The sequence below is a fragment of the Onthophagus taurus genome, chromosome 2 (genome assembly GCF_036711975.1).
Source record: "Onthophagus taurus isolate NC chromosome 2, IU_Otau_3.0, whole genome shotgun sequence".
Taxonomy (NCBI): Eukaryota; Metazoa; Arthropoda; class Insecta; order Coleoptera; family Scarabaeidae; genus Onthophagus; species Onthophagus taurus.
The window spans coordinates 1,193,815-1,215,511 of NC_091967.1; positions in this window are offsets into that span (position 1 = coordinate 1,193,815).

The following is a 21,697-nucleotide window of genomic DNA, read 5'->3' on the forward strand; positions in this document are numbered from 1 at the left end:
ATAATGTATAATAATTGTTGGGTTGGATTGGGAAAATATTGAGAAAAAAAATGTTGAAACAAAACTTACATTTTCGTATAACCTAAAAGTGTCAAAAAAGATGCTAATTTAAAAATTCCTGGAAGCCGTATTTATTGAAATTAAGGAATGAGACTTATTCTAAATTAAAGCTCAAATCTTTGTCTTTACAATAATGTATAATAATTGTTGGGTTGGATTGGGAAAATATTGAGAAAAAAAATGTTGAAACAAAACTTACATTTTCGTATAACCTAAAAGTGTCAAAAAAGATGCTAATTTAAAAATTCCTGGAAGCCGTATTTATTGAAATTAAGGAACGAGACTTATTCTAAATTAAAGCTCAAATCTTTGTCTTTACAATGATGTATAATAATTGTTGGGTTGGATTGGGAAAATATTGAGAAAAAAAATGTTGAAACAAAACTTACATTTTCGTATAACCTAAAAGTGTCAAAAAAGATGCTAATTTAAAAATTCCTGGAAGCCGTATTTATTGAAATTAAGGAATGACACTTATTCTAAATTAAAGCTCAAAGCTTTCTTTTTACAACGATGTATAATAATTGTTGGGTTGGATTGTAAAAATATTGAGAAAAAAAATGTTGAAACAAAACTTACATTTTCGTATAACCTAAAAGTATCAAAAAAGATGCTAATTTAAAAATTCCTGGAAGCCGTATTTATTTAAATTAAGGAATGAGGCTTATTCTAAATTAAAGCTCAAAGCTTTCTCTTTACAATGATGTATAATAATTGTTGGGTTGGATTGGAAAAATATTGAGAAAGAAAATGTTGAAACAAAACTTACATTTTCGTATAACCTAAAAGTGTCAAAAAAGATGCTAATTTAAAAATTCCTGGAAGCCGTATTTATTGAAATTAAGGAATGACACTTATTCTAAATTAAAGCTCAAAGCATTCTTTTTACAACGTTGTATAATAATTGTTGGGTTGGATTGTAAAAATATTGAGAAAAAAAATGTTGAAACAAAACTTACATTTTCGTATAACCTAAAAGTATCAAAAAAGATGCTAATTTAAAAATTCCTGGAAGCCGTATTTATTGAAATTAAGGAATGCGGCTTATTCTAAATTAAAGCTCAAATCTTTCTCTTTACAATGATGTATAATAATTGTTGGGTTGGATTGTAAAAATATTGAGAAAAAAAATGTTGAAACAAAACTTACATTTTCGTATAACCTAAAAGTATCAAAAAAGATGCTAATTTAAAAATTCCTGGAAGCCGTATTTATTTAAATTAAGGAATGAGGCTTATTCTAAATTAAAGCTCAAAGCTTTCTCTTTACAATGATGTATAATAATTGTTGGGTTGGATTGGAAAAATATTGAGAAAAAAAATGTTGAAACAAAACTTACATTTTCGTATAACCTAAAAGTGTCAAAAAAGATGCTAATTTAAAAATTCCTGGAAGCCGTATTTATTGAAATTAAGGAATGAGACTTATTCTAAATTAAAGCTCAAAGCTTTCTCTTTACAATGATGTATAATAATTGTTGGGTTGGATTGGAAAAATATTGAGAAAAAAAATGTTGAAACAAAACTTACATTTTCGTATAACCTAAAAGTGTCAAAAAAGATGCTAATTTAAAAATTCCTGGAAGCCGTATTTATTGAAATTAAGGAATGACACTTATTCTAAATTAAAGCTCAAAGCATTCTTTTTACAACGATGTATAATAATTGTTGGGTTGGATTGTAAAAATATTGAGAAAAAAAATGTTGAAACAAAACTTACATTTTCGTATAACCTAAAAGTATCAAAAAAGATGCTAATTTAAAAATTCCTGGAAGCCGTATTTATTGAAATTAAGGAATGACACTTATTCTAAATTAAAGCTCAAAGCATTCTTTTTACAACGATGTATAATAATTGTTGGGTTGGATTGTAAAAATATTGAGAAAAAAAATGTTGAAACAAAACTTACATTTTCGTATAACCTAAAAGTGTCAAAAAAGATGCTAATTTAAAAATTCCTGGAAGCCGTATTTATTGAAATTAAGGAATGAGACTTATTCTAAATTAAAGCTCAAATCTTTGTCTTTGCAATGATGTATAATAATTGTTGGGTTGGATTGGGAAAATATTGAGAAAAAAAATGTTGAAACAAAACTTACATTTTCGTATAACCTAAAAGTATCAAAAAAGATGCTAATTTAAAAATTCCTGGAAGCCGTATTTATTTAAATTAAGGAATGAGGCTTATTCTAAATTAAAGCTCAAAGCTTTCTCTTTACAATGATGTATAATAATTGTTGGGTTGGATTGGAAAAATATTGAGAAAAAAAATGTTGAAACAAAACTTACATTTTCGTATAACCTAAAAGTGTCAAAAAAGATGCTAATTTAAAAATTCCTGGAAGCCGTATTTATTTAAATTAAGGAATGAGGCTTATTCTAAATTAAAGCTCAAAGCTTTCTCTTTACAATGATGTATAATAATTGTTGGGTTGGATTGGAAAAATATTGAGAAAAAAAATGTTGAAACAAAACTTACATTTTCGTATAACCTAAAAGTGTCAAAAAAGATGCTAATTTAAAAATTCCTGGAAGCCGTATTTATTTAAATTAAGGAATGAGACTTATTCTAAATTAAAGCTCAAATCTTTGTCTTTACAATGATGTATAATAATTGTTGGGTTGGATTGGGAAAATATTGAGAAAAAAAATGTTGAAACAAAACTTACATTTTCGTATAACCTAAAAGTATCAAAAAAGATGCTAATTTAAAAATTCCTGGAAGCCGTATTTATTGAAATTAAGGAATGCGGCTTATTCTAAATTAAAGCTCAAATCTTTCTCTTTACAATGATGTATAATAATTGTTGGGTTGGATTGTAAAAATATTGAGAAAAAAAATGTTGAAACAAAACTTACATTTTCGTATAACCTAAAAGTGTCAAAAAAGATGCTAATTTAAAAATTCCTGGAAGCCGTATTTATTTAAATTAAGGAATGAGGCTTATTCTAAATTAAAGCTCAAAGCTTTCTCTTTACAATGATGTATAATAATTGTTGGGTTGGATTGGAAAAATATTGAGAAAAAAAATGTTGAAACAAAACTTACAATTTCGTATAACCTAAAAGTGTCAAAAAAGATGCTAATTTAAAAATTCCTGGAAGCCGTATTTATTGAAATTAAGGAATGACACTTATTCTAAATTAAAGCTCAAAGCTTTCTTTTTACAACGATGTATAATAATTGTTGGGTTGGATTGTAAAAATATTGAGAAAAAAAATGTTGAAACAAAACTTACATTTTCGTCAAAAACAACTGTCTGGAGTGTTCTTCACGAGCAACAGCTTTATCCATTTCATTGTTACAAAGTTCAGGAAGTTCGACTGGCTGATTACCCACTGCGACTGCAATATTGCCAAATAATGCAGCACAAAATCCAAATTGATGATCAGTTTTAAGAAAAAGTGCTTTTTACAGATGAATCCACTTTTTCTAAAGATGGAATCTTCAATTTGAGAAATTTACATCGTTGGGCGGACGAAAATCCAAGATTTAAGAAAACTTGGAAATCACAATGGAGATTTTCTCTTAACGTTTGGGCTGGCATTGTGAGCGATGTAATTATTGGACCCGTTTTCTTGCCATCAAGGCTGGATGAACATACATACAGGCGGCATTTAGAGAAATTAGATGATTTTTTTAGATGACGGTCCTTTAAACACAAGGCAAGCAATGTGGTATATGCATAATGGTGCTCCTGCGCATGGCACACAAGCTGTCCAAGAATTTCTGAGGGAACGTTTTCCGGGACGGTGGATTGGACTAGGAGTAGGTGCACCGATAAGTTGACCCCCCGATCGCCGGATCTTACGTCTGTAGATTTACCTTTTTTTGTTTGTTACGATTGAAATCAAAGCTTAACATTTTCGCGTATAATTCGAAAACGGTAAATGTTATCAAAATTTTCAAAGAGTGATAATAGTTTCTAAAATAAATTTTCTATTAAAAAGTACAAAAATAAATGTAGGGTTACGAGCGAACAAAAAAGTTCTGAGCAAACAAATTTTAGGGACAGCCTGTATAGCATGGTTGCCGTCGCCCGATCAAAGTCAAAATTGGATCAATGATTTCAACGCTCTACCATAAATGGTATTGAAAATATTTAGAAAAATGTGTTAAAATTTCTGAACTTTGATGGCCAATATCTTAGCCATTTGAAGCCTTTTATAATAATTTTTTTTCACGAATTGTCATCATTTTTGCTCTAGTATATGAGGTTAATTTTATGCCCCGAGTCACGGGAACACCCTGTATATGTTATTACAAATGCTGAGAATTTCATAACTTAAATAATTTGTTTTGTTATATCTAATGTTTTTAATCTTGTGTTATGCACATAATTGAAATAATGCATAACAAACAAATTAAAAATCTGTTTTTTTACAAACAAGAATCAATTAGTTTCTAAGAAAAAAAAGACTTTCATGACGAACATACCCAATTGTTAACGAAACCAGACAAACAAATTGGCTACCTTGACAGCAAATTTACCGATGAAAGAGCCTCCCGTTTTGACCTTTACATATGTAAAATAAATTCTTGACATATTCACGAACAATAATACCATCGTTAAGATTTGGGCAATTGTACTTCCTCCTACGAATTGCCCCAGAATGACCTTGAATTTTAAAAGAGTTAAGTGAAAAATAAATTTGTAATTTAATCGGATTTTCCATTTTATATATATGTTTATCAACACAATTTTGACCCCGAAAATTTTTATGAAACTATTTTAAACGATTCTGCGGTTTTTTTAATAATAACTTACAATTTTTGTTAAAAACAAACAATAAAAATAGAAACGTTGACGCAATAAATAAATAATTTATGCGTTCATTGTAAGTTTTGTTCATTAAATTAATCGATACAGTTAGCGTAATCGGAAGGCGTTCGCGCCTCTATATGACGTAATTCCCACAGTTTATTGCGACATAATATTTTCAGGACAAAAAGGTGTAATTATTAATGGCTGTACGCCCCGCCGGCCTTCTTTTGAAAGGGGGGTCATAAATTAACGTTGATGTTAAGTCGGCTTATTGAATTAGAGAAAAATTGATGTGAATTAATTCGAATTGATAATTAGATTAAATAGGAAATTTCCTATTAGAAAGGGAAATTAAAATGAATTGCGTTAATATTTTTAATTGTGTGATATTGTTAACGATTACACAAATTTATTATTGTTATAGATAAAAAAAGAAAAACGTTAACAAGATTTTTTTTCTTAATTACCTTGCAAATTCATAATTAGACTTAATGGTAAATGTAATTGTCTTGCCTGTAATTGGATGGTAAAATGCAAAAAGGTATAAAATACGTTCGTATAAACTGTTAAGATTTAATCTTTGTATGTATTTATGTTATTTTGTATTTCCTGCATTTCCAATGACAGCGAAGTGCGACAGAAAGGAAATTCATCACATATTTGAAACCAATACCGTTCACCGTCGTTGTTAATTTATAGCGACCGTTGAACTGTATTAAGAATAATTAGAAGCACTTTATATCACAATTTATAACAATGGAAATAATTAGGACTAAATATTTAAAGAATTATTAGTAAATGAAAAACTTCGTCATAGTCATAGACATTTGAATATTAATTAAATTAATACCTACTTGTTGAGCAACGTTTAGTAATTGTTTATAGTTTGTTGCTGCTCCTTCAAATAATTTAGTAATTAAAAAATGGATTTATTGTTCTGCCATTTAATTGTATTTTTATCACGTTTTGATTATTTATTTATTAAAGTTTTTTTTTAAATTGTATTTTAATATAATATTACAAATTTACAAATGACAGACAAACAAAAAAGACAGAATATATTACATTCTGTCACTTTTTTAAGTACAATAATGATATTTTAGCACACATTTTTCTTTAAATTCTAAATATCAGGAAAACTATTAAATTTAGACATATGACATACTTATCATTGATTAAAGAGAACTGGATGAGCAATTCATCTAGCACACAATATACAGGATGTTCCGTTTAAAAAACTTAAGAAAAAGCCTCACATCAAAAGTAACTAAGCTTTATAAACATCCTGTATAGTGTATCTAATATCTTTGAATATTATCATCTACCCACTGACTTTGACTATTGTCTGACGTAGTGTCAAGGCAAAATCAGAAAAAAATGTCGTTTTTACATCGTTTTCAAAAAGATCCTGTAACAGGTACATTTTGAAAGAACAATTGAATATCTCAGGAACTATAAACGCTGTGGAATAGTAACATATATGATTGTATAAACAAATTTAGTTGTATTCATAATATGATGAAATATACAGGGTGTTCCATTTAAATAAATTGATGTACTCTCCGTTACACTTAAATGGAACATGTGTCCCGACGGTACTTTAAAGTACCGGTAGTTTTAAACACTCATTTTAAACTGTAGTCATCTATTCGGCGCATTTAGAGCTGTCGGTACTTTCTACTATACAAGAAAGAATCTGTATAAAAAATGACACAATCCGCACTGTAGGGCTTTTAGGTATATTGAAACTTTGTTGAATTTTGTTGTTCACAAAGGTATCTCTTTGATAAATGGTTATTAGGTGTGATTATTACAGATCATTTTAAAAAGAAAGCATTGAGCTTTAATTTAAAATAAGTCTCATTCCTTAATTTCAATAAATACGGCTTCCAGGAATTTTTAAATTAGCATCTTTTTTGACACTTAGGTTATACGAAAATGTAAGTATTGTTTCAACATTTTTTTTCTCAATATTTTTCCAATCCAACCCAACAATTATTATACATCATTTTGATAAATGGTTATTAGGTGTGATTATTACAGATCATTTTAAAAAGAAAGCTTTGAGCTTTAATTTAGAATAAATCTCATTCCTTAATTTCAATAAATACAGCTTCCAGGAATTTTTAAATTAGCATCTTTTTTGACACTTTTAGGTTATACGAAAATGTAAGTTTTGTTTCAACATTTTTTTTCTCAATATTTTCCCAATCCAACCCAACAATTATTATACATCATTGTAAAGACAAAGCTTTGAGCTTTAATTTAGAATAAGCCTCATTCCTTAATTTAAATAAATACGGCTTCCAGGAATTTTTAAATTAGCATCTTTTTTGACACTTTTAGGTTATACGAAAATGTAAGTTTTGTTTCAACATTTTTTTTCTCAATATTTTTACAATCCAACCCAACAATTATTATACATCATTGTAAAGAGAAAGCTTTGAGCTTTAATTTAGAATAAGCCTCATTCCTTAATTTAAATAAATACGGCTTCCAGGAATTTTTAAATTAGCATCTTTTTTGACTCTTTTAAATGTAAGTTTTATTTCAACACTTTTTTTCTCAATATTTTTCCAATCCAATCTAACAATTATTATACATCATTGTAAAGAGAAAGCTTTGAGCTTTAATTTAGAATAAGCCTCATTCCTTAATTTAAATAAATACGGCTTCCAGGAATTTTTAAATTAGCATCTTTTTTGACTCTTTTAAATGTAAGTTTTATTTCAACACTTTTTTTCTCAATATTTTTCCAATCCAATCTAACAATTATTATACATCATTGTAAAGAGAAAGCTTTGAGCTTTAATTTAGAATAAGCCTCATTCCTTAATTTAAATAAATACGGCTTCCAGGAATTTTTAAATTAGCATCTTTTTTGACTCTTTTAAATGTAAGTTTTATTTCAACACTTTTTTTCTCAATATTTTTCCAATCCAATCTAACAATTATTATACATCATTGTAAAGAGAAAGCTTTGAGCTTTAATTTAGAATAAGTCTCATTCCTTAATTTCAATAAATACAGCTTCCAGGAATTTTTAAATTAGCATCTTTTTTGACACTTTTAGGTTATACGAAAATGTAAGTTTTGTTTCAACATTTTTTTTCTCAATATTTTTACAATCCAACCCAACAATTATTATACATCATTGTAAAGAGAAAGCTTTGAGCTTTAATTTAGAATAAGCCTCATTCCTTAATTTAAATAAATACGGCTTCCAGGAATTTTTAAATTAGCATCTTTTTTGACTCTTTTAAATGTAAGTTTTATTTCAACACTTTTTTTCTCAATATTTTTCCAATCCAATCTAACAATTATTATACATCATTGTAAAGAGAAAGCTTTGAGCTTTAATTTAGAATAAGCCTCATTCCTTAATTTAAATAAATACGGCTTCCAGGAATTTTTAAATTAGCATCTTTTTTGACTCTTTTAAATGTAAGTTTTATTTCAACACTTTTTTTCTCAATATTTTTCCAATCCAATCTAACAATTATTATACATCATTGTAAAGAGAAAGCTTTGAGCTTTAATTTAGAATAAGTCTCATTCCTTAATTTCAATAAATACAGCTTCCAGGAATTTTTAAATTAGCATCTTTTTTGACACTTTTAGGTTATACGAAAATGTAAGTTTTGTTTCAACATTTTTTTTCTCAATATTTTCCCAATCCAACCCAACAATTATTATACATCATTGTAAAGACAAAGATTTGAGCTTTAATTTAGAATAAGTCTCATTCCTTAATTTCAATAAATACGGCTTCCAGGAATTTTTAAATTAGCATCTTTTTTGACATTTTTAGGTTATACGAAAATGTAAGTTTTGTTTCAACATTTTTTTTCTCAATATTTTTCCAATCCAACCCAACAATTATTATACATCATTGTAAAGAGAAAGCTTTGAGCTTTAATTTAGAAAAAGCCGCATTCCTTAATTTCAAGAAATACGGCTTCCAGGAATTTTTAAATTAGCATCTTTTTTGACTCTTTTAAATGTAAGTTTTATTTCAACATTTTTTTTCTCAATATTTTTACAATCCAACCCAACAATTATTATACATCGTTGTAAAGAGAAAGCTTTGAGCTTTAATTTAGAATAAGCCTCATTCCTTCATTTAAATAAATACGGCTTCCAGGAATTTTTAAATTAGCATCTTTTTTGATACTTTTAGGTTATACGAAAATGTAAGTTTTGTTTCAACATTTTTTTTCTCAATATTCTTACAATCCAACCCAACAATTATTATACATCATTGTAAAGAGAAAGCTTTGAGCTTTAATTTAAAATAAGTTTCATTCCTTAACTTCAATAAATACAGCTTCCAGGAATTTTTAAAATAGCACCTTTTTTGACACTTTTAGGTTATACGAAAATGTAAGTTTTGTTTCAACATTTTTTTTCTCAATATTTTTACAATCCAACCCAACAATTATTATACATCGTTGTAAAGAGAAAGCTTTGAGCTTTAATTTAGAATAAGTGTCATTCCTTAATTTCAATAAATACGGCTTCCAGGAATTTTTAAATTAGCATCTTTTTTGACACTTTTAGGTTATACGAAAATGTAAGTTTTGCTTCAACATTTTTTTTCTCAATATTTTTCTAATCCAACCCTACAATTATTATACATCATTGTAAAGAAAAAGCTTTGAGCCATAATTTAGAATAAGTTTCATTCCTTAATTTCAATAAACGGCTTCCAGGAATTTTTAAATTAGAAAATATATTCTAATGCTTGGGAGGTTGCATATTTTGCTAAAATTGATTGCAAAGGCCTCTACGTAGTGTATTCTGATAGCAAAGGGTTAAATTTGTTTATACAATCATATATGTTACTATTCCACAGCGTTCATAGTTTCTGAGATATTCAATTGTTCTTCCAAAATGTACTTGTTACAGGATCTTTTTAAAAACGATGTAAAAACGACATTTTTCCCAATTTTGCCTTGCAACTATGTCAGATAATAGTCAAAGCCAGCAGGTAAGTGATAGTATCCAAAGATATTAGATATGCTATACAGGTTGTTCATAAAGCTTAGTTACTTTTGATGTTTTTCAAATGGCTTCTTCATAAGTGTTTTAAATGGAACATCCTGTATATTATGTGCTGGTTGAATTGCCCATCAAGTTACCTTTAATTAATGATAAGTATGTCATATATCTAACTTTAGTACTTTTCCTGATATTTAGAATTTAAAAAATAGTGTGTAATAAAATATGCGTTATTGTACTTAATATTATATTCTGTCTATTTTTATTAGTTTTTTTTATTCTTCCTTTTATAGCCATATACTAGATTTTAATGCGACTTGGTACTTTATGAGATTTAAAAAGATGTAAGTAATAAAATATGTAATTGTTCTGCCATATAATTTACGACTTTAGAGAAAATTAATATTAATTAAATTAATACCTACTTGTTGAGCAACGTTTAGTAATTGTTTATAGTTTGTTGCTGCATTTCTTTCAAATAATTTAGTAATTAAAAAAGGAATTTATTGTTCTGCCATTTAATTGTAAACATCCTGTATAATGTATTTGTTTTCAAAAACATCCTTTAACAAGTACATTTTGGAAGAACAATAGTAACATATACGATTGTATAAACAAATTTAGTTGTATTCATAATATGATAAAACATACAACGAAGAAATAGGGTGTTAGTAACTTTTTGACAGACACTGTATAATATTTATGAGAAAATTAAACTTATAAATTAAAATTAATGCATTTTATCTCACATTACTATATAATGAGGTTAAACATCTAATTTAATCGATAATAACATTTCAAATAAACGTTTTTTTTTCAATTCAAGAAGCAATTTCAAGAAATCGATTAATTTCATTGACACTCGCACTTTGATTTAAATATTAAAATGATTTCTACGCAAAATAATGTTACATTAGCGTAAATTCCCGCAAATATATACAACATAAACGCCGCAATTGCACAATGATAATTCTTGTAATTCCTTGTATATAAGGTATTTTTACCACGCAATCGATTGGTTTTTTTTATATTTTTCACTCGAATATTTTCATTCGCGTCTAATTAATTATCCCATTTTTAATTATCATAATCAATAATTTATGATGTTAAAAAATGTTGGAATTTTTTATAGTTTCGAACAGACCAAGTGGATAATTATTAATATCAGAGTTATTATGCCGACACAACGGAGATAAATAAGTAAGGCTAAGGATAAAATTTTAATTACGCCATTATTACGAAAGGTCGATTCGTTAATCCACAACAGTTTTTTAGCAAAGAGAACACAAATTCTAGAATGATAATTACAAGATTGCGGACCGGTGAGGTCTTTTGTAATTTCCATTCGCCGTAACGACAATAAAAAAAGGAATTGCGGTGTGTAAAAAAATCATTTTTGCAACAAAAAATGTTGTAAAAGACATTGTTATCTAAAAAAGGAAAAAATTTTAACTTCAAGGTGAATAATACAACTTATTTTGTTCCGATCACCTACTTTTCTGTTTAAAAGTAAAGAATTCATTTCTAAACCGAAACGCGTCGAATAATTTAGATATAAAATAACTTGTAATAAAAATTAAAATAGATTAAAAGATCGAAAGAATAGGATAAAATTTAAATTCTATTTGTTGATTTCTGATTATTTTAATGTGTTTTTGAACTATTACTAGAACTAACACTAAACCTAGAAATATAAATATTCGGCTTTAGCCATTTTGAGAGCTAAATCTGAATGTTTCTAGTACTCGGTCTAGTGTTAGTTCTAGTTTTGCACTAGCACTGAGGGACGCAGCAGAGAACTAGCAGAGACGTGAGGCTAAATGAGCTAAATCCGAATGTTTCTAGATTTTGGTCTAGTTTTGCATTAGAACAAACACAAGACCTAGAAGTATAATCATTCGCGTTTAAGCAAATATTTCTAGTTCTCGGTCTAGAGTTAGTTCTGATATTGCACTAGCACTATTATTAGTTCTAGTGACAGTGGTAGGTAGCGCTAGTTAGCATAAGATATCACTATGTTACATATTTTCATTGCACTAAAACTAGAACTAACACTAGACCTAGAACTAGAAACATTTGGGTTTAGCCGTGCGTCTTCAGACGCACGGCCAAACCCGATACTTTAGATAGTGTTAGTTTTACACTAACACTATCACTAGAACTAAGACAAGACCTAGAACTAGAATCATTCGAGTTTAGCCGTCTTGAGAGGCGAATGGCTAAACCCGAATGTTTCTAGTTCTAGGTCTAGTGTTAGTTCTAGGTTTACACTAGCACTATCACTAGAACTAACACAAAACCTAGAACTAGAATCATTCGGGTTTAGCCGTCTTGAGAGACGTGCGGCTAAACCCGAATGATTCTAGTTCTCGGTCTAGTGTTCGTTCTAGTTTTACACTAACACTATTACTAGAACTAAGACAAGACCTAGAACTAGAATCATTCGGGTTTAGCCGTCTTGAGAGGCGAATGGCTAAACCCAAATGTTTCTAGTTCTAGGTCTAGTGTTAGTTCTAGGTTTACACTAGCACTATCACTAGAACTAACACAAAACCTAGAACTAGAATCATTCGGGTTTAGCCGTCTTGAGAGGCGAATGGCTAAACCCAAATGTTTCTAGTTCTAGGTCTAGTGTTAGTTCTAGGTTTACACTAGCACTATCACTAGAACTAACACAAAACCTAGAACTAGAATCATTCGGGTTTAGCCGTCTTGAGAGACGGGCGGCTAAACCCGAATGATTCTAGTTCTCGGTTTAGTGTTCGTTCTAGTTTTACACTAACACTATTACTAGAACTAAGACAAGACCTAGAACTAGAATCATTCGGGTTTAGCCGTCTTGAGAGGCGAATGGCTAAACCCGAATGTTTCTAGTTCTAGGTCTAGTGTTAGTTCTAGGTTTACACTAGCACTATCACTAGAACTAACACAAAACCTAGAACTAGAATCATTCGGGTTTAGCCGTCTTGAGAGGCGAATGGCTAAACCCGAATGTTTCTAGTTCTAGGTCTAGTGTTAGTTCTAGGTTTACACTAGCACTATCACTAGAACTAACACAAAACCTAGAACTAGAATCATTCGGGTTTAGCCGTCTTGAGAGACGGGCGGCTAAACCCGAATGATTCTAGTTCTCGGTCTAGTGTTCGTTCTAGTTTTACACTAACACTATTACTAGAACTAAGACAAGACCTAGAACTAGAATCATTCGAGTTTAGCCGTCTTGAGAGACGTGAGGCTAAACCCGAATGATTCTAGTTCTCAGTCTTGTGTTAGTTCTAGTTTTACAGTAGCACTATCACTAGAACTAAGACAAGACCTAAAACTAGAATCATTCGGGTTTAGCCGTCTTGACAGACGTGCGGCAAAACCCGAATGATCCTAGTTATCGGTCTTGTGTTAGTTCTAGTTTTACAGTAGCACTATCATTAGCACTAAGACAAGACCTAGAACTAGAATCATTCGAGTTTAGCCGTCTTGAGAGACGTGCGGCTAAACCCGAATGATTCTAGTTCTCGGTCTAGTGTTAGTTCTAGTTTTACACTAACACTATTACTAGAACTAAGACAAGACCTAGAACTAGAATTATTCGGGTTTAGCCGTCTTGAGAGGCGAATGACTAAACCCGAATGTTTCTAGTTCTAGGTCTAGTGTTAGTTCTAGGTTTACACTAGCACTATCACTAGAACTAACACAAAACCTAGAACTAGAATCATTCGGGTTTAGCCGTCTTGAGAGACGTGCGGCTAAATCCGAATATTTCTAGTTCTCGGTCTAGTGTTAGTTCTAGTTTTACACTAACACTATTACTAGAACTTACATAAAACCTAGAACTAGAATCATTCGGGTTTAGCCGTCTTGAGAGGCGAATGGCTAAACCCGAATGTTTCTAGTTCTAGGTCTAGTGTTAGTTCTAGTTTTACACTAACACTATTACTAGAACTTACATAAAACCTAGAACTAGAATCATTCGGGTTTAGCCGTCTTGAGAGGCGAATGGCTAAACCCGAATGTTTCTAGTTCTAGGTCTAGTGTTAGTTCTAGGTTTACACTAGCACTATCACTAGAACTAATTGTAAGACAAGACCTAGAACCAGAATCATTCGGGTTTAGCCGTCTTGAGAGACGTGCGGCTAAACCCGAATGATTCTAGTTCTCGGTCTAGTGTTAGTTCTAGTTTTACACTAACACTATTACTAGAACTAAGACAAGACCTAGAACTAGAATCATTCGGGTTTAGCCGTCTCGAGAGACGTGCGGCTAAACCCGAATGATTCTAGTTCTCGGTCTTGTGTTAGTTCTAGTTTTACACTAACACTATTACTAGAACTAAGACAAGACCTAGAACTAGAATCATTCGGGTTTAGTCGTCTTAAGAGACGTGCGGCTAAACCCGAATGATTCTAGTTCTCGGTCTAGTGTTAGTTCTAGTTTTACACTAAAGCTATTACTAGAACTAAGACAAAACCTAGAACTAGAAACATTCGGGTTTAGCCGTCTTGAGAGGCGAATGGCTAAACCCGAATGTTTCTAGTTCTAGGTCTAGTGTTAGTTCTAGGTTTACACTAGCACTATCACTAGAACTAACACAAAACCTAGAACTAGAATCATTCGGGTTTAGCCGTCTTGAAAGACGTGCGGCTAAATCCGAATGTTTCTAGTTCTCGGTCTAGTGTTAGTTCTAGGTTTACACTAGCACTATCACTAGAACTAACACAAAACCTAGAATTAGAATCATTCGGGTTTAGCCGTCTTGAAAGACGTGCGGCTAAACCCGAATGTTTCTAGTTCTCCGTCTAGCGTTAGTTCTAGTTTTACGCTAGCACTGTCACTAGAACTAACACAAGACCTAGAACTAGAATCATTCGGGTTTAGCCGTCTTAAGAGACGTGCGGCTAAACCCGAATGTTTCTAGTTCTAGGTCTAGTGTTAGTTCTAGTTTTACACTAGCACCATTACTAGAACTAACACAACACCTAGAACTAGAATCATTCGGGTTTAGCCATCTTGAGAGACGTGCGGCTAAACCCGAATGATTCTAGTTCTCGGTCTAGTGTTAGTTCTAGTTTTACACTAACACTATTACTAGAACTAAGATAAAACCTAGAATTAGAATCATTCGGGTTTAGCCGTCTTGAAAGACGTGCGGCTGAACCCGAATGATTCTAGTTCTCGGTCTTGTGTTAGTTCTAGTTTTACACTAGCACTATCACTAGAACGAACACAAGACCAAGAACTAGAATCATTCGGGTTTAGCCGTTTTGAGAGACGTGCGGCTAAACCCGAATGATTCTAGTTCTCGGTCTAGTGTTAGTTCTAGTTTTACACTAACACTATTACTAGAACTAAGACAAGACCTAGAACTAGAATCATTCGGGTTTAGCCGTCTTGAGAGGCGAATGGCTAAACCCGAATGTTTCTAGTTCTAGGTCTAGTGTTAGTTCTAGGTTTACACTAGCACTATCACTAGAACTAACACAAAACCTAGAACTAGAATCATTCGGGTTTAGCCGTCTTGAGAGACGTGTGGCTAAACCCGAATGATTCTAGTTCTCGGTCTTGTGTTAGTTCTAGTTTTACACTAGCACTATCACTAGAACGAACACAAGACCAAGAACTAGAATCATTCGAGTTTAGCCGTCTTGAGAGACGTGCGGCTAAACCCGAATGATTCTAGTTCTCGGTCTTGTGTTAGTTCTAGTTTTACAGTAGCACTATCACTAGAACTAACACAAAACCTAGAACTAGAATCATTCGAGTTTAGCCGTCTTGAGAGACGTGCGGCAAAACCCGAATGATCCTAGTTCTCGGTCTTGTGTTAGTTCTAGTTTTACAGTAGCACTATCACTAGAACTAACACAAAACCTAGAACTAGAATTATTCGAGTTTAGCCGTCTTGAGAGACGTGCGGCTAAACCCGAATGATTCTAGTTCTAGGTCTTGTGTTAGTTCTAGTTTTACACTAACACTATTACTAGAACTAAGACAAGACCTAGAACTAGAATCATTCGAGTTTAGCCGTCTTGAGAGACGTGCGGCTAAACCCGAATGATTCTAGTTCTCGGTCTAGTGTTAGTTCTAGTTTTACACTAACACTATCACTAGAATGAACACAAGACCAAGAACTAGAATCATTCGGGTTTAGCCGTCTTGAGAGACGTACGGCTAAACCCGAATGATTCTAGTTCTCGGTCTTGTGTTAGTTCTAGTTTCACACTAGCACTATCACTAGAACTAATTGTAAGACAAGACCTAGAACTAGAATCATTCGGGTTTAATCGTCTTGAGAGACTTGCGGCTAAACCCGAATGTTTTAGCTCTCGGTATAGTGCTAATTCTAGTTTTACACAATCACTAGAACTAGAATTATTTGGATTTAGCTGTCTTGAGAAACATGCAGCTAAATTAAATGTTTACTTTCTCATTCTAGGTCTAGTATTAATTAAAAACGGATATGTTAAGATTTATTAATAATCAATATTAATGACAAATTTTTTAATTATCATAATATTTATTTATAATTTATTAATAATTGTTAATATTATAGTTTGCAATGTTAAATTTCCGTTACATTAAACTCAAGCGTTGACGTACGGTCTATAAATATTTCATTGGTTGATTTAAATTAAAATTTTAAATCAAAATTAAACATTCAATAAAAAACACGTTAAAAAAATGAACAGTTGGTATTTTTTCGATTGGGTATTTTTATAATTATAAGCAGTAGATATTTTTTCTTGTTGTATAATAATTATGGTAGCTGCAGGCTTAAGTCTTTTACAATAAGTATATAGTTCAATGTCTTTTCCGCTAGGGCAATTAACTTAATTTACGCAAGTGAATGCGAATGGTTACCACTTACACGTATAAACTTCGTAATTAGTCACGGAATATCATTAAAGGAAACGACTTATTAAGTTTCCTAGAAGATCGCACATTCGATAACTATTATAAATAATTATAAAAAAAAGAGAATGTTTTGTTAAAGCGAAAAAGGCACGTGTTGTCTAGAGTCTAGAGGGAATACACACAAAGGGTGGTTGACCCTACTCTTATTATAAGTCTCCCTTTCGTATATATTTCCTTTAAGTGGTAAATCTTTCCCTCCCTAAAGAAAATTGCTTTCGGGGGCATCACCAACCCATTGACCCATATAGTATAGTGAATAAATCTTTTAAAAGAGCTTGTAAACTTTGTTAATACTGCTACCACAAGCCATAAAAACCACAGCAAAGATGATCGACACCAAGTTGCAGGGAAACATAATAAGAACATAATAAACGATGGATTTACATAAAAAAAGTGCAATCAGCTGCCATAATCAGTTAAAAAGTACAAAGTGACAACCAAACCTGATTTATGACGAACCTAAGATACACAGTAATGTTTAATAAATACATTAAATCAATATTAAGTTAATTGATAATCCTACAAAGCGAGTTTTTAGTTATGCCAGAAACTTTATAATAAGACATATCATAAAATTTCTGGCTTTGTCGATTACCTTAAAGTATCAAATTATGTTATGTTAATATTCTAATAATGTAAAAATTAACATAGTTTGAAACAGAAATCTAACATTTGAAATAGTTTTCTATCAGGCTTTAATAAAAAAATACTTAGTAGTAAAGCCTTTCTCTAATAGATGGCGCAAAATATATATTTAACAAATTTATTTTTAAAATTCTAGTGTATTCCATTACAATCATTATTATTACTACTTAATAGCAATTACTTTTTTTTAACATTGTTTGTGACATAGATACAAGTTTTATCTTCTATTTATTTTGTAATATAACCATGTCCCGATATTTCATTCATCAAAAGTTACTGAAACATTCCTTTTAGTCTTAAAGTCTGAAATCTATCATTAGAATTTATTACAGCTTTCTATTACAGTAGATTTTAGTTTCTTTGGCCTCACAAAATCGTTCATACACATTTTGCAAAGGAACTCGTTAAAATTTTGCTTGGCAAAAACATCAACGTATTTATTTCAACATATTCCAACCAAAGAGTTTACGTTTAATTTTGCGGTTGGTTTTAAACGCGGCCGTGATAAATTTATTTAACCACAAATTCGAAATTGCAGAATACCATGTGATGTTAATCATCTTATACGAATTTGTTCAGTAAAAAATGTTATTCGATTACGAGGGTTTTAACAAATCTAAATACGATGTTTATCCTTTTATACAAATTTGTTCGGTAAATAATATTGTTCTATTGCCCGAGTTGTAACAGCATTGACCCAGTGAACGAAAGAAATAAAAAAAGTAATAATATTTACTATATAAATTAGACATCCTCTTAAAATTGGTTAGGTTTAAATAGTATAATAGATTTCAATTCGTTTGAAATGATAGAAAATTGATATTGCTATCTAAAGATCGAACGTTTAACCTTATTACCTCGGTTAATTTGCTTTTAATAAAGTCTAAGTCAATAACATTTTAACCTTCACCGGTTCGTACACACTCAATATTTATATTATTAGCAATTTGTAACTTGTTTAATTGGGGTTCAAAGATATTATTGCTGAGTTAATACTTAAAAATTAAAGGACGTTTATGAAGTGTTTGTCTAGGAACTTTTATATTATAATTCTATAATTTCTGTTCTATGTTTAAACTCTGTTTTGAGATATGCACCCGAGGCGTAAACACACGAAAAGATACCATATATGTGGTAATCAATATTTGGGAGGATGTGGCATTAATTGCAGCGCCTTGATTAGAAGCGATCTCAACTTCAAACAAATTCTCTCTTCTAAATTTACCCTTAGATTTCTTTATTTTGAAGTGTGCAACCGACGTGCTCAGTATGTCGAGGCGACCTTAGCATAATCAAGCAAAACCATACATTCTTTGCTTCATGTTTTATCTTTGTGGCTTTCAACCGAGGAGTTGCAATAATTTCACGTCATTTCTTTGTACAGTGCAAGCAACTGCGAGATAATTAGGCAAAATCATAATCTTTACTTGAAAAACTTAACTAAGCTATAGTTAAATAAATTGTAATAAAGAGTATTGAGTTAAAACTAACATTTTCGAATAACCTAAAAATGTTAAAAAGATGCTAATTTAAAAATTCCTGTAAGCCGTATTTATATAAATTAAGGAATGAAACTTATTTTAAATTAAAGCTCAAAGCTTTCTCTTTAAAATGATGTATAATAATTGTTGGGTTGGATTGGAAAAATATAGAGAAAAAAAAGTTGAAATAAAACTTACATTTTCGTATAACCTAAGAGTATCAAAAAAGATGCTATTTTAAAAATTCCTGGAAGCCGTATTTATTGAAGTTAAGGAATGAAACTTATTTTAAATTAAAGCTCAAAGTTTTCTCTTTAAAATGATGTATAATAATTGTTGGGTTGGATTGGAAAAATATAGAGAAAAAAAAAGTTGAAATAAAACTTACATTTTCGTATAACCTAAGAGTATCAAAAAAGATGTTATTTTAAAAATTCCTGGAAGCTGTATTTATTGAAGTTAAGGAATGAAACTTATTTTAAATTAAAGCTCAAAGCTTTCTCTTTAAAATGATGTATAATAATTGTTGGGTTGGATTGGAAAAATAGAGAGAAAAAAAAAGTTGAAATAAAACTTACATTTTCGTATAACCTAAGAGTATCAAAAAAGATGCTATTTTAAAAATTCCTAGACGCTGTATTTATTGAAGTTAAGGAATGAAACTTATTTTAAATTAAAGCTCAAAGCTTTCTCTTTAAAATGATGTATAATAATTGTTGGGTTGGATTGGAAAAATATAGAGAAAAAAAAAGTTGAAATAAAACTTACATTTTCGTATAACCTAAGAGTATCAAAAAAGATGCTATTTTAAAAATTCCTGGAAGCTGTATTTATTGAAGTTAAGGAATGAAACTTATTTTAAATTAAAGCTCAAAGCTTTCTCTTTAAAATGATGTATAATAATTGTTGGGTTGGATTGGAAAAATAAAGAGAAAAAAAAAGTTGAAATAAAACTTACATTTTCGTATAACCTAAGAGTATCAAAAAAGATGCTATTTAAAAAATTCCTGGACGCTGTATTTATTGAAATTTAGGAATGAGACTTATTCTATATTAAAGCTCGAAGCTTTCTCTTTAATGTATAATAATTGTTGGGTTGGATTGGAAAAATATAGAGAAAAAAAAAGTTGAAATAAAACTTACATTTTCGTATAACCTAAGAGTATCAAAAAAGATGCTATTTTAAAAATTCCTGGACGCTGTATTTATTGAAATTAAGGAATGAAACTTATTTTAAATTAAAGCTCAAAGTTTTCTCTTTAAAATGATGTATAATAATTGTTGGGTTGGATTGGAAAAATATAGAGAAAAAAAAAGTTGAAATAAAACTTACATTTTCGTATAACCTAAGAGTATCAAAAAAGATGCTATTTTAAAAATTCCTGGAAGCTGTATTTATTGAAGTTAAGGAATGAAACTTATTTTAAATTAAAGCTCAAAGCTTTCTCTTTAAAATGATGTATAATAATTGTTGGGTTGGATTGGAAAAAAATTAAGAAAAAAAATGTTGAAATAAAACTTACATTTTCGTATAACCTAAAAATATTAAAAAATATGTTAATTTAAAAATTCCTGGTAGCCGTATTTATTGAAATTAAGGAATTAAACTTATTTTAAATTAAAGCTCAAAGTTTTCTCTTTAAAATGATGTATAATAATTGTTGGGTTGGATTGGAAAAATATAGAGAAAAAAAAAGTTGAAATAAAACTTACATTTTCGTATAACCTAAGAGTATCAAAAAAGATGCTACTTTAAAAATTCCTGGACGCTGTATTTATTGAAATTAAGGAATGAAACTTATTTTAAATTAAAGCTCAAAGCTTTCTCTTTAAAATGATGTATAATAATTGTTGGGTTGGATTGGAAAAATAAAGAGAAAAAAAAGTTGAAATAAAACTTACATTTTCGTATAACCTAAGAGTATCAAAAAAGATGCTATTTTAAAAATTCCTGGAAGCTGCATTTATTGAAGTTAAGGAATGAAACTTATTTTAAATTAAAGCTCAAAGCTTTCTCTTTAAAATGATGTATAATAATTGTTGGGTTGGATTGGAAAAATATAGAGAAAAAAAAAGTTGAAATAAAACTTACATTTTCGTATAACCTAAGAGTATCAAAAAAGATACTATTTTAAAAATTCCTGGACGCTGTATTTATTGAAATTAAGGAATGAAACTTATTTTAAATTAAAGCTCAAAGCTTTCTCTTTAAAATGATGTATAATAATTGTTGGGTTGGATTGGAAAAATATAGAGAAAAAAAAAGTTGAAATAAAACTTACATTTTCGTATAACCTAAGAGTATCAAAAAAGATGCTATTTTAAAAATTCCTGGACGCTGTATTTATTGAAATTAAGGAATGAAACTTATTCTAAATTAAAGCTCAAAGTTTTCTCTTTAAAATGATGTATAATAATTGTTGGGTTGGATTGGAAAAATATAAAAAGAAAAAAAGTTGAAATAAAACTTACATTTTCGTATAACCTAAGAGTATCAAAAAAGATGCTATTTTAAAAATTCCTGGAAGCTGTATTTATTGAAGTTAAGGAATGAAACTTATTTTAAATTAAAGCTCAAAGCTTTCTCTTTAAAATGATGTATAATAATTGTTGGGTTGGATTGGAAAAATATTGAGAAAAAAAATGTTGAAACAAAACTTACATTTTCGTATAACCTAAGAGTGCCAAAAAAGATGCAAATTTAAAAATTTCTGGAAGCCGTATTTATTGAAATTTAGGAATGAGACTTATTCTATATTAAAGCTCAAAGCTTTCTCTTTAAAATGATGTATAATAATTGTTGGGTTGGATTGGAAAAATATTGAGAAAAAAAATGTT